Raw genomic sequence first — 9,817 nt, 5'->3', positions numbered from 1 at the left:
GGTATATTTCCGAAATCTTAATGACTAGCTTTAAAATGATTCCGTTAAAATTAATATTAAATCAGCTAAAGCATGTAACCCTTTTTCATTACCTATATGTACCAGTATTTCCACTGTTTTTCGCCGGCTTATCACTGATTTATTTACATCGCTATCAGGGCAAGTTGCGATCCACAATGGTGAGTATAGTGATTTACCTGTTGCTCCGGTGATGGTGCAAGCCAATTCGTTTAACTTTGGCAGGTAAGCAGGCTGCAAGTGGCCGAGGAGGTAGGGATCGGGAAATTCCCGGCGTGCTAAAAAAACATTTGTAGTCCTGCGAGCACTGAGTCCTTGCACTTGAACCGCCTTTGTTGTCCGTCGCTTGTTTTCCTTTCCAGCCTTCGCCACATGTTTTCCACTTTATATCAGTTTTGACAGTTTCGCATTGAGGGTCTCGACCTTCCTGCCGCTACTTTGTTCTGACCCTCGATGTCCTACGGTCATTTCTGATTATCCTGCGGTGCTTTTGTTACGTCGTCACGGCATTTCAACAGGTGAAAAGAGGCCCTGGTGAGTGGAGCGAATTGCGGCACTTAACGCCAGTTCGAGCGGTATCTCAAAGATATTTCCAGCTAATACGACCATACTCATTGGACGTTTTACGGTGGCGCACGTTTCGTGTTGCCCGCGGATATTTGCAGCCAAATCGTGTGGCACTTACATAAATACCTCGTTCTCCCTAATAAGTTTGCGTTTCAGATGCCAGTTAGCGGAGCACTGAAGGCTGGAAAAGCACAGGTAGACGGTGTTCTGTGTTCTATATTCCCCAAATTAAATACATTTTATATTGGAAATATGTATCTGAACTATCTATTCAATAAAACTTTCATTTTTTAGTTAGGAAAGATAATTACTACTTAATGACATTCAAATTTGTGAGATTTATTGTTATTTATTATCACACTGTTTTAAATTTACTTACATTTTTCTTTTATTTTATAACGCAAGACATTTTTTGTTTAAATAAGGATGTATTTCCTTCGTTTACTTTAAGTTTGAAACTCATAAATAAGCGGGAATCCAGAACGGGCATCTCCTCTTTGTATCTGATGCAATTTGTTGATGCCTCCGCTGCTGCTGCTGTGGCTCGAAGAGCATTTGTTGAAGCGTGAAACAGCAGTTTCACGAGCCGGCTAAAAGAGGCGCAATTGTCGATCCCTTTGGCCCTCTAAAAGGACTGGGAATCGAGAGTTCCCAGCCCAGCCCAGCCAGTCCACAGGCTGGCACACCCGCACACTTCTGGCACTTTATCCATTGTCGATGCGCCGTTTAAATTGGTTCGTTTAACAGAATCGAAAACCAAAACCCAAGGCGGCATCGAATGAAACGAGCTCGAACGCGAGATTGGAAGGAAATAAAAGTGTTTTTCTTTTTTCTTCAAGTTGTGCGCATGCCCGGCTTTAAGTGCCCGACGTACTTGAGGATAACGATGAGTATGCGGAGGATAATCATGGCGGCGGCGATGATGATGTTGTTGCCGCTGCCCTGATGAGGCTGCTGATTTCGGCGTGATTTATGCATCTTAATTGAAATGATGGCTTACAAATTGTTTGGCACAAGTGCACCAAAAAGGGATAGGGATTAAAAAGGAAGAAGGCAGCATTCGAGTTTCAAAAAAGGAGTTCCTGGAAGGACGGTTGTTTTGGCTTAGGAATGCTATTCACGCAAGGCAGGACTTCCTGTTCGCAATCACTGTGATATTTACTTACTCAATCAGCGGTAAAATATTTTGGATAAAGGGTTTTTTGTTCGATTCAAGATTGAAATGGTATGCTGGTATATTACGGATTAATGTTATAATTATAATTATAGTACTTACTCAACATTCTACCATTAGCTTTTTATACTTAACTTTAAATAATTATTATCATTTTCCACAGCAATCATTGCACCTACAAGTAACCTACTAAGAATGCACGATCGTTGGCAAGGTTCTGGCCATTTTTTAACCATTTACAAGATTAAAATCATACAGCAACCTCCTGCTAACTACTTTCACACACAGCTAGTCCAACAGCCAATTGCACATGCACAGGTATTTGGTATATTCAATTTTCTAATAGCCGCCTCCTAATCAAAACTAAGGCATCGAACTTTTATCAATAGCTGATCTTGCCCCCAAAATCTTCGAGTGGCTCTGTGGCCAGCTCTAGGCGCAAAACCAATTAAGCCGAGTATCGAAAGGAAGCACACTCACGGACACAAAGGTGGAAACAAATAAGGAAGCATTCAGGAGGATCGCCGTCTGCGATCTGTGCTCCACGGGCCTACCGCCTTGCACCGGTAGCCCAGCTGAGCGAAACCAAATAAAATCAAATGAAATTTACCGCCAATACCGATGCGGACCATGGAGAGTCCAAATCCCAAGTTGGGGAAGCGCCAAAACGTTAAATACAATTCATGGCGCTCACGAGCGGAATTTAAATTATGCCCAATTAGAGTTAGGTGGCTGCTCTGGCTCGGACTAAACTTAGATACCCTGTACTTTTAGGTTGGCAGGGCATATTTTACAAATAAGTTAGTGGCTCAAGTTTTAAACAACCATCTTTTTTCAATACTGATTACCTACCTTACAGATTGCTACATATCTTATTGCTGATATTAAATTTGTAGTTTACAAATAACATATTCATTATATCATATATCCAAAGAACTTGCTTTCTGCACATAAACATAAATTATACATTTTTATTTTTCTACAAATTAAACTCAAACACGGAGATGCAAATATACTTCAAAGCGGCTTTCGGCTCAGTTTTTACGTATAGAGAACTATTAAACATAAATTTTTATCGGGTATCCCATAGTTGTGATAATGCGAAGCTTAGTTCTTACGTGTGCTTACCCTGTTTCAGCCAGGCCTGTTCCGAGCAATTCCTGTGGGGCATTTGTGCAACTCCGAATGGAGATAGACAGTGGGACAGTGAGACTGTGGGACAGACGGACGGACGGATGGGTGGGCGTGTCGAGTGTGGGGCATGTTCGTGTGGTAAAGCGCCAAATTGATTTCGATCGCCCAGAGGGGGTCTCCAGATATAAGTACATACAAATATACCCATTCGCAGCGCCAACCCCCTAATGTTTGTTTCTAGTAGTTGCCACCACAATGCCCCTTCCCCGCTTGTTAACTATTTCACATGTCCCTCGGTTTGCTTTTTGATGGATTATGCGTTGACAGGCTTTCGGGAGTTTTGTAGAGCGCCACTGATTGTCTTTACCACTCGCTGTTTCTTTTGCCCTGGGAACTGGTCTTGTTATGTAAATTGCCGTCGATTTTTCCTTTTTGTGGGTGAAGTGCTGTCCCAGTGCTAACAAGGCATTTCAAGTAGCCATTCTGGTTGGGTTTATAAAAAAGAAATGCCTTGCAGGATATTTGGGTTTCCTGGAAATTAATGATGAGTTACGGTATGGCTTACTCAATCGGTGCGTGGGAACACGATCTTTATTACAATGAACATCGCAACGGGAATTTACATAGGTTTCTTTATATAAAGGCAGTCTTAATTTTCATTTTAGATAGCATTTATTTCTTTATTATTACGGTAACGAAATATTTTCCTAAACACTGGATTTGCTAATCGAATTACCCATTATAACATAACGCCCCTAAAACCCATTGTAGGCTCCAGAAGTGTCGGCATTTTTGAAATGAACCACCCCCAAATAATTCCGGATTATAAAAAGCCGACCAACAATTATAACTTCATTTTACAGCATTGTCCGGGAGGCGTGGACAAATTAAATTCCCATAAAACCCTCTAATTAGTTGCTCCATTCAAAGCGAAGATTGCGGCACAGCTTGGGGCTATAAAACCCAAACTACATTATATTCCCTACCAAAACGAGTCTAGTGTCAATATCAAGAATCGCTGCATGACACTTAAAGTATCGTAAATTTGGAACGAACCTTTTTCAAGGCAAAAAGGCGTTAACATCGTTCTATTGTAAAGCCAGTGAAAAATTAGTGAACACATTTCCAACTCGCGGGGTGGTCGATGTTTTCTTTGGTGGAGTGCTCTTCGATTCGAGTGCCTACTTAAGAAGTTTATTTTCCCTTTTCTCTGATGCACCTACCCTCACTTGATTAGTTATGCGGCTTGCATAATTTGGCCGTTTCGAAGGAATTTCTGGAAAGAACTTTTTGAGGCAGGTTGCGTCTGCGCATAATATATGGAAGGAGATATCTTCAGAGTTATTTCGTTTTTATACGATCTCGGGATCGTTAGAAATGCTTGTTATGCGTGGTCATGTACTGCAGGGCACAAGTGTTTCAAGTTTGGAAAAATTGTTTGTCTAAGGTCACGAATTCTTTGGGAATAGTTGATTCCGCGATCCAGTTTTTTAAGAGCCATAAATAACATAAATGTATCAAGACTAAATGGTAAAATTTATAAAAAAAAACCTTTCAGTTAGTGAATTCCTATCACAGAAACATGACTCCCATATGGTATTGAATATTTGATATTTTTGACACAAAAAATACTACAAAATTCTTGCGTACCCATACTTAAAATCATTAAAATTAATTTTGCCAAGCCGAAAAAGCAAAACTCCCAGCTTGTGCTAACCCCCACATTAACAGCCATAGAGTTACGTTAGATTACGCCTAAAAACATATATTAGCACACAGTAACGAAGCTATTAATTCCAGATATATATATAAGCTTACTCCAGGGCTTTCGGCACATCCAAGCTCGGCTCAGCGAAAGGGAAATGCCACATCACGCCCAGAACAGCTCGATGTTGCGTGACGAGATGTGGGCAACCTTTATGCGTTTAGTAGGTCACTCGAATGGAGACCCCGCAGATCGAGATTCACGGTGATGGAGATGCTTCTAGGGGGGAGCTGTGATTTGGGGCCAATCAATGCAGCGCGCGTAAAAGGCATTATCAATACGAAAAATACAAAAAGTACGAATACGAGGCAGATATAAAGGGGCCGCCACTTGGAGCATGTCGCGCATGCGCAATTACAAAGTCATTTCAACGCCCCTCTGTGAACCGCTCCCTTGCATCGACATTCTCCCCCTGGTTGCAATGATTGAGCGCATTCGTTAAGTTGCATATTGTTTAATGCAATATTATGAAATGGTCACGAGAAAAAGAGACTAGGGATAGGGATATTGCTGTCGATTAACGAGGGGAGGAGACCCCAATCCCCTTTATTTTTTGCCATAATTTATTAACCCAGTAGGACCACTAAATGGGGCTCATCCTTTGCCTTCTCCAGCTATTTATAGTCCCACTACTCGGTTACTTAGTCCAGTTTCTTGCCCTCAGGGGAAGCTGTTTTAAATATTTTGATTAACCAGACGCCACTGACTGCCGACTCCCACGCCGCTTACTTGGCTCCTTTTGGCTACCGAAAGCCATTAACTCGAAAATGTAATTTGCTATTATTCTTAATTCTAGCTTTGCTCTTAGGGAAATGCGATTGGAACTAAAAAGGTGAAGATCAGTTTGTACATTTTTAATTAAACATGTAATAAAAAGCTATTCGTGGCAAGGTTGTTGTTTAAAACTCTGAACTTTTAAGTAATTGTTACAAAGTGACTGTTTTTGGTTTACATCTCATTCAGCAGTGGCACCTTTAAACAAATCGATTTATTCAAGTAAGATTTCAGCTGCAATTTACTTTTTTGTCCTGCGGCACATGTGGCATATCTTCCCTGTCAGAGAAGTGAAAGTTGCTTGTTGCTTTTTACTCGGTATTTGGGCATAACACCTTCGGAGCAATCTGATCGACAGACAATAATCGAAATTCAGTTCAAAATGTAAATCGGACAACGAAAATCGCTTAATTTTCGTACTCGAAGTGGACAAGTTTCGGGCCAATTTTGGACATCCAGGGAGCTGGTGAAAAGCCTTTACTGTTATGCCAATCGAAAGCAGGACAAGGACGGATATATAACGGTTTTTTTTAGAGTATAGAATTTAAGTTGCATTACTGTTCAGATGACGATTTAAAGCTGTCAATATTTATTTCAGTTTTTTGCATTCTCATGCGTGTTACAAATCAACTCGTGCAAGAATTAAAAACATATCAAGCAAGCGTAGATTCGTCGAATGGCCAAACGAGATTGTTGTTGATTTTCATAAGCTCAAGATCTTGATTTAACACGCTAGACTATTTTGTGGCTATGTAAGTCATGTCTATGCGATAAGCACAAACGCTAAACATTGAAGACAACATCGCCGTTATTGCGATATACGCAATATGTTGAAAATCATGCAATGACTCAGATTGGACTACATCGAGCAGCGTGCGTCATATGCAGAAATATATTAAAATGTAATGCACAAATTATTTTCATGTATAAATTCATGTCATCGAATATCTTTTTTTTGCATTTAAGTTCTATACTCTAAAAAAAATATATATATATATATATAGATCCATCTGATTGGAGTCTGATCGATCGCCTACATCATTATCTTTACCTTCATCAGGACGTTGGCCGATAATGATGATCTGTGCCTCGGAGATCAGCGACTGATGAGATTTTATAACCATTTTTGGAGCGTAGTTCCCTTTTTGCCAACGACCTGCGACTAATGAACACCTTAAAAGGCAATCGCACCGGAATTCGATGTGGGGATTTATCGGGAAAGGAGAAAGGCTCAACTACACGCATTTTGTCACATTTTGACATAACTCATATGGCCCAGGGAAATTCCTTGCAGCCTTGAGCTAAGATTCTGGCCCCATATTTGGTGCCAATTAGAGGGAACGGGGCCCTTTTACTTTTAAGTGACCAGCTCCATGCCACTCATGCCACTCAAGCCACTCATTGCCACGTCTATTCCCCGTTAAGGCGGCGCAAAAGTCTTCCTGGGAAGTCACGTCGTTGAAGATAAATTGTTGACGGTTTCGTTTAATTGTGCATCGAACTCTGACGCTGTTAATTGCCACAAAAATGTTGGCTCCCATAAATGGTACTTATGGCTTTTTCTCTTTTAGTTTTATTGGTAGATCTGCAAGGCCGCAGGAAAAGTTTCGGCATCGAAATGTGTGTGGGTTTTTTTTATGACTCTATTAGAGATAAGCGAGCTAGGCCCGGGGAGTATGCCCATGTTGCCTGATATGATATTAATTTTGTACAAGCCCCCACATTGTGTAATTGATATTGGTCGGAAAGAACAAGTTTTCCTTTAGCCGGAACGGGTTTGCTCCTCGCCACGGAAGTTGTCCTTCTATCTAATTGGCCACGCAAATTGCTCAGCGTCTTTGTTGGTTTTCCAAAGATGCATTTTCATATTCCCTCCACTGAGTTTTCCTCGCATTGTTGGCCTGACCCTGCCCGTCACCTTTGCATTCGGCGATTGGCGAAATGTTTCAATCCAAAAGTCATGCCGAAATCAGTCTGGAGTCATCATCGAATAAAACTGCATCATCAGCATTCGACGTCATCAACGACTTGACGACTTCGTGGGCAACTGAGGAAAACTATTCAGGTCAACAGTTCAATGGTGAACGGTGCAATGGCCAACAATAAATAGTCATGAAACTCACATTTTCCAATGCCCTGCAGAATGGGTTTGTGGGTTTTGTGCGGGAAGCTTGTGTAAATAAATATATCTATAATTAAAAATTGTGTTTAGGTAACCAATAGAACAAATTCAGCGCACTTATAAAACTTGAATGAAAAGAACAAAAAGATTTAATTTCAAAACATTCCATAAGCAGGGTTCTAATCATCATATTTTGGTGCCTCCTAAGCCCTCCTAATGCGTATCTGAAACAAATTGAATTTTGTATTAAGCCGATCATTCAATAAACTAAGCTTAAATTCGTAAACAAAAAATGAAGCACCATAAACCCTTTAAGAAAATCTCCCTTAATGGCCAATAAAACTGCATCGCATGCTAATTCGTTAGTGCCTTAAAACCTTTCAACACGTTTTCCCGACATTTTACAACTTAATTCCTTTTATTATGAGCGTTTTCTACCTGGGACAAACAATCAAAAGTTTGTGGTTTCAATTGCATTTGGGATTCTTCAACGCCACAAGACCACAAACCCACAGGAAAAGAAGAAACCAAGGGAATGGCGTGGCAAGGAGGGGAACCTGAAGCTGGGGAATTTGCATTCGAGCCTGGGACAGAGAAAGAGGCAGAAAAATTAACTGCAATCAAGTAAAACGTCATTCAACTGGGGAGTTGGGACCGAACTGAACTGGACACCACGGACTGGGAATAGGCCTCCATTATTAGCTGCGAGGTCTGGCCGAAGAGCAGAGGAGCTGCAATGTTGCTAAATTGCCGGCATTCAACGCATTTTTCTTTTCAAGAGAAGCGAAACCAATGGACTTCAGTTCGGTTTGTTTCGGTTATGTTCTACTCTAGGCCTCTTAGGCCCCCTGGGCTTTGATGAACCTTTTGAAGAGTTTTAATTAAGCTAATAAAGTTGTCTATTCTGTGTTTGGAGTCTGCTGGGGCATGGCAAATGTTGCCGTCTGTGTTGCATGTCCATTAATTGCCATTGTTAAACACACCAATGATAAATCGAGGTCATAAATGGGTGAACGTTTACTGTTTTTCCTTTTTTGCGGCTTACATAACTGATACGACACTTAAGTAAGACAATACTCTAGGGATCATTGAAGAACCTTAGTTGCCTATAGATTGTGAATGAAGAAAGAAGTGACCATATTTTGTAAAATTATGTATCACAAAGAAGACCTATTTTTACACCATACTCTTCTTTATAGTTCTTTGTTGTTCAGCTCGATGTTTTTGTTCGAATGTTAATGAATCTTTTTGGCACGCCCTATCGCTTTCAGTGAGTCATATTAATAAATGGAAGCGACTAAATATTTAGACACAGCTCACGTATCAGTCCCTATAAAATATTACATCTCTGTTGAGCGTTAAGTGAACCATTAAAAGATCGTAAAAATACACACAGCTAAAAGAATATTTACGATTCGGTCGCGTGGGCAGCAATTGCGATATGTAAACGGAAAGTTGGCACGAAATGCATTATCGTCTATTTACAAAACATTTTGCATGCCGAACAGAAGCAGTGGAAGTTGCAGTTCCAGTTGCAGTGGCACACGAGGTTCAAGGTAAGCTGAGACGGCATGTGCGAATGCTGCAACATTGTCAGGTGTAGTGGAACAGCACACAGCACTACACTATATTCTATATAGTAAGTCGGCTACTCTTACACGCCGTGTAATTGCTTTTCCCGATGCGGCGGCTGTGGCGCATGCGCCGATTCCTCGACTCTGATAACACATTCCAGTCCTCTTTGCAGTTCGGCCTGCCATCTCCACAGCCAATGGATGTATTTTATTTTCTTTACTTTTCTGATTAAACACCAGATGGTATCGCATATCGGTTATGAAGAGTGGCCATAATATTTGGGGCGTAATTAAAGGTATTAAAGTGTTGGCCAAGAGCGTTTAGTTGGCCAGCGCGGTGGAAATTTCAGACGTGGGCTGGTGCAATCGAACGGCTCCTTGGGTGTGAAGTAGGTGGAGAAAGCAGAAAGTCTGGGGATCGATAACAAATAGGTACTGAAATAATTGGGAGAAAATATATTGCCAAAACGGGATCTCTTGGTGCAACTTAATAATAATGTTACAAGGTGTAATGCTCGGAATAACTGCTATAAACATTATTGTTTCTCAAGAATTATATAGCTGAGAAGTTACTAGTAAAGATATCTCTGTCTTAACAAATATCCTTACTTTAGTTTAGTTGGTTTTTACAAGGAAACTGTACGTTTCTGTTCGATGGTATCCTTGTTTAATAATTTTAACTATTTATA

This window comes from Drosophila santomea, chromosome 2L, assembly GCF_016746245.2.
Source record: "Drosophila santomea strain STO CAGO 1482 chromosome 2L, Prin_Dsan_1.1, whole genome shotgun sequence".
Classification (NCBI taxonomy): domain Eukaryota; kingdom Metazoa; phylum Arthropoda; class Insecta; order Diptera; family Drosophilidae; genus Drosophila; species Drosophila santomea.
Note: the sequence above shows the minus strand (reverse complement) of the source record.